We start from the raw sequence: 6,053 nt of genomic DNA on the forward strand, positions 1-6,053 counted from the left end.
ATTCTCTTAATATAAACGGGGTGAAAGAGTAATGTAATAGTAATATGTTACATTATCTTCTCAACTATTAGAGGTTATAGTAATATGTTACATTATCTTCTTAACTATTAGAGGTTGCTTTATGTGTACGTAGACTCGTTCTCAGGAGAACTAGTCCTAATCAGCACTATAAGTAAAAAAATCATCCAATGACTAATTTCTCTAAATCCAAACTTATACCAAGGACTAGTCTTGGGCACACATTTTATTTAATTATACACTCACAAAATTTTTAAAAAAAAAGTGCTTAAACATTCGTCCATGGGGGGACGAGTGGAGAAGGACGAGTCCAACCTCGTGGTTCAATGGAGAACTAGTCCTGGACGAGTACATAAGGCACATCCTTAACGCGTTTGTGGTAAGCAATGTGAAAAATCATTATATGTCCCTAAACAGACACTATGTTAGTAATTTTATCTTATAAGTAATATATAACCTATAAATGTGGACATATATTAGTTATATGGAGAACAATATGCATTACAAAAGTATAGGTTTTGGGTTTAAATCTTGTTTTACATCCCTTTTAATATAATATCATGCAATTTTTATTTTAATGTTTGATGTATAAATAGTCGGTAAGACTAATAATCAATCAATTCCTTGCGTGAGATTGAGAATCTTATCTAGTCTTAGTTTGGGTGGAGTAAACTTTGTTCTTTGAATTTAATCACTCGAAAGTTAGATAGATTAAGAAGAAGAAACATATGAAACAATGTAACATTGTAACCGGCCAAACCACCACTTTCCCATTATATATGGAAAATTGGATACAGGCATACAGCCCCCAGCGGAGGTGGGCCGTAAGGCAGTGGCATATTCAACATTAGCCCAATAATGCTAGTCCTAACCCATATAAATATATAATTTGATGGGCATCAACAAACGCCCAAATAATTTGAACTTTTCGAATTTGAAGATAATAAGGATAAACAAAAAAAAAGACTTCTGTTCTATCATTCCTACATAATTTTACCTTATTCCCAACACAGATACAGTATTTATGTTCTTTTTCTGTTAGATTAGAATTAACTTGTTTTTATTATGGATAAGTGCGCCGGAATGTAATTAATTAATCATGAAAAGTTATTGTGTGCACGAACTCGAGATCAGCTTTATTGTATGCAAAATCTTAATAAAATGTTCAAATCATGTGGACTAAACTGGTAGCATGTTATAATCTGACTTTTTCAAGCTTGACCGCTTATGTGTCATATTCACCAAACATAAACCCATATATCTTCCACACCATCTCTTACTCACAAAATATCCACATCACATCACATCACATTCTCTATGTATCTATCATTGACACACACACACATATATATATATATATATATACAATCAATGGCTGACCAAGAGAACAAAAAGGTTAAAAGAATGGCGAAAAAGAGAGCAATGGAAGCAATCGAATCTCAGTTAAAACCTGCCAAAAAACCCGAGTTGTTTTGGGGGAAATTACCAACAATCCGAGTTTGAGATCCGACCCGGTCAAAACCCAGACCCCGAAATCAAAGAAAGTCAAGAAAGCGGTTAAAACCCAGAAACCAATTTTGGTTAAAGATGATGAAGTGGTGGCTAGTGATCCCCAAATGTGTGAAGCTTATGTTGCAGCTATATATAGTTATCTTCATAATATGGAGGTTTGTATTTATATATATATCTGATGAGATATGAAGGATCTTATCTATATTGACTTTTTGTTGAATTAATTATAATTGTATATGTAGTGAGAGAAAGAAATAAGATTTAAAAATATATTAAAGAAACACAATAACCCGGGTTATATAAAGTATCGAACTCAATTGCGAAAAACGGGCCAAAAACAGTGGAATTGGGCAAACCCATGAATCCATAAGAATGTGGTAAAGAATTGGGATCAGAAGTGATCAAGAAAGCAATACCATCACCAGGGAGACAATGTGGGGATTGAGGAGTAATGCTGAATGTGAAACGGTTCAAGAATGAAACGGTATCGTTTGATGAAGAGTTAACAAAACGAATCGGGTTTGAATGAAGGATTCTGCCAATTGATGTGGAAGTTTTGCAAGTTTGGGTTGTGGGTTGTTCTTGAGTTAAGATGATTGTGTTGTTTTTTTGTCGAAATGGGTTGACCCAACCAGTGTCAAGTTTGAAGATGGTGATGAATATGATGTTATTGGGTTGAAGAAAGTATAGAAGGTAAGAAAGAATAATTAAGAAGATAAAGGAAATAGTATTACGTGAAGTAACCGGTCCCATATAGCCATAATCTGGTTTTATGTTCCCAATAAATATAATTTCAAGTTTCCTAAATAGAATAAAGCCGACCTAGAGTTCGTGCACACAATAACTTTTCATGATTAGTTAATTGCATTTCGCCGCACTTATTCCTTTTTATTAACAGCTACAATATTTACATTACATGCAGAAGCGGTATCAGGAAAAAATCCCGAAGAGGACAAAATTAAAATTTTCATAAAATATAAATCTAAAAGGGAGCAAAATGTTAGAAACCTATAGAAAATTTTTTAAAATCCATGAAAAATTTAAAAATACATAACAAAATTTAAATTTTGACTTTAGTCACGCCCCTGATTACATGGTTATATCTTTTATATCCATATGCCAATTTGTTTGGGTCCAATTTTATGTGTTTATACTTTAGTTTAATTATCAAGCAAATATGATATACGGAGTATTAACTAGTAGTGAGATAAAAAACTTAGTATTGATACATTGATTAATATATAGTATAAGAACTAGATTTTAGACCTGTGTCTAATACTGGACACGATGCTTACGATATTATCAATATTAGATTTTCATACATTTAAGTTATAAAAGCTTATAATTTTGAAGATACATGGGTCCAAGTGTTATAATAATCACAAATTCATCACTGTCATTATTAGCTAAGACATATTGGAATTGTTTGTTGTAGTTATTCTACAAGACGCATGCTACAACAATCCCTCTATTATAGAATTTTATGAAACCAGTTCTACTCATAATGTGATATTATTATAAATGATAATTAAGAATTAAATATAAATATACTTATGATTTTGTACTTGATATTCAAGTATATGTCTTTGATCATAATGCATGCTCATAAGACGAATAAGTTGAAATAATTTTTTGATTTTGTAAAAACAAATTTTAAAGAATATACTTATAGAACATTAAACGCATATATTGTATTTCGTCTTTTAAAATATTTTTTTTAGACAATATTTCATATGTTTAATTTTTATTAAATAACTAAGTATTTAAAAACTTCTTAAAAAAAGGTCTCAAGTTGATGACAAAAAATAAATATAAATTAAGTATCAGGGCTAATAAGTGTAAATTATCCGTAGAAAATAAAAAAGTGTAAATAAATGAGTTTTTTTTCTATAAATACTAACATAATAATATATTTGAATAATAATTATAAGGATTTTTAATTTATATTTAAATTAAATGATGACATAAGCGAAAGCCAATTTGATAAAATTAAACGATTTGATTGGTTAATAAGTCATTAGTTCAATTGTCTTATAGTATATATTAAGATTAAGATTAAGATAAAATATATTAAAATTAAGATTAGGATTAAGATAAGATTAAAATTAAGATAAAAATAAGAATAATGTTATCATATCTCTCTCTTAATGTTTAGCACATATAATGTAGATTTTTACTAAATACTACTTACTAATATATCGCACCTCTACTCAACGCTAGACAAATTAGATTCGATAGGTATTATTTTTGTGAAAGTTTCAATCCACTTTTACAGTTTAGAATATACCAGGAACTTATTTAAAAAAAAAAAAAATGGTACATAAACCTTTTATGGATTACATGTTTAATTTACAATCTAACACTTATTACGATATTTATTTACAAAAATACAAAATCACCCATATATTTTTATCGTTGTTATGTTAAAGTTTATGAGATGATTGTCTATATGGATATACTTGGCCCATTCATTGAACCCAAACTATGATAGTATGATGACAAAAGCTAACAAGACCTGTATGAACTATGAACGACAACTCAAGCCCAAATATATAAAGATTTAGTAGATTTGTCATTTGTGAGTTATTGCTAGTATGCTTCTTTTTTCTTTCTTTTCATTTCGACTAATTCTCGATTTGTAACTTATTGCTAGAATGCTAGGTAGTAAATTTCTCCATATGGGAATCTTTGACTCAAGTCAACCAATAAGAACAACTAACAACATTAGGAGTGTAAACGGCCGATCCAAGCTCGAGCTCGTCCAAGCTTGAGGTGAAGATTGGTTATCTGCATAGAGTTCAAGCTCGGCTCATTTTGAGTTATGTAAGCAAAGTTCGATCTCCACTCATGAGTAATTAATAAATTTTGAGCTCGAATCGTGCTCCATTTGTTTATACAACAAATTTATTCGTATATCATTCTAATTTTGTTTATATCATTATTTTTTTTTCCAATAATGTTTATACATGAAATAACACTACTTTTTAATACTATAAGTTATAAATATATAATAATATCTACTAATTAATTTATATTAAATTAAACTTTACGTATTAAATCAGATGTTTATTTAACCTCGTTTAGGTTCGTGAGCTTAATCAAATATATTGTTCAAATCTCGAGCATAAACCATCAGTTATGCTCAAACTCGTCTTTGCTAAACTCGATTCGTGCTTTTAACGACTTGAGTAGTTAATGAGTAAACTTCACTCATAAACACCGTACCAAACATAATACTGTCTAAAATGTGTTATAAATTAAAGAGAGACTAATTCCCCTACCTTTAATGTAGTGTCATCCTTACCTCTACTATGGAGATAAAGAGAATGTTTTATAATACGGTTAGTTTAGTCGAAAATATCTTGTATTTTGAAAAACACATCTTAATTGTAACACCCTGCTTATAAAAATGTGGATTTCAAAAAAATTTTCAAAATAAAACATAACCCCGTTAAGTAAAGTGCGGAAGCGTCGTTTAAAAATCTCATTTGATCCCTAACGGAATCAATAAAACATAATAAATGTCTTAAGAGGTGTTACCAACAATATCATAAGACAACCGACATAGTAATGGCCAAACAGCTAGATAATAAGTCTACTTAAATAAATGCAACTATGGGAGTATGGGTAACTAAAGTCACAATCCTCAAGCTTCATAAGTAGCTACCCATCTCACCATCTACCGATCAGCTTCAAGTCCTAACCTGAGGGCACAACATTTTTCCACAAAACACAAGTGTCAGCTTAAAAGCCGAGTAAGATAACAGGTTAGTACAAAACAAGGATTGCCAATTAAAACTTTTTTATTAAGAAATATATCTCACACATATGTATAGACACAATCACACAATTCCACGTAAACAACATCATAAGGACATTTAATCCTATAAAGTGTTTAGCAATCCTTATTATTCCACGTTACAACACAATTTCCACGTTCCACGATATCCACGTATAGTTATGCCAATATAGTCAACAATAAAATATTTGTGTGTAGGCGGTCATAAGACCTTATAGGAACCTCACACCCGACATGAAGGGTAACCTTTCGGGGTCCATCGGCGTCGTTATGGATAGGCATAACCAAATCCATGAGCAAACTGTTTCCGCACATATGGTGGTCAACTTCTCCGCCTGGTATACTCTTTCTACGATGATTGAGTCACACGGGAAGCATGTACATTGCCCCCGAGTGATCCACGTACACAAGAGTCCATTGGACTAATGTGGGTTAAGCTTGACACTTTTCCACGATGTGCTCGAGACTTAAACACAAGATAAAATCCACGTTAACACACGATAATTCTTCGTTACATTATTAGGGCCCTTAACGTGCATCGTGACATGACAACTTAAATTAGTCTAGTGTACTATGTGTACAAGCCAACGACAAGCAATTATCACACAACAAACCATTCATCACAAGCATATCTACATAATTATGCATAAAATGTCCACAAGGAACCCCCCACATACATCCCACATCCAACATACGCATGAGATAATTAAAACATCATAAAAGT

Source organism: Erigeron canadensis, chromosome 2 (assembly GCF_010389155.1).
Source record: "Erigeron canadensis isolate Cc75 chromosome 2, C_canadensis_v1, whole genome shotgun sequence".
Lineage (NCBI taxonomy): Eukaryota > Viridiplantae > Streptophyta > Magnoliopsida > Asterales > Asteraceae > Erigeron > Erigeron canadensis.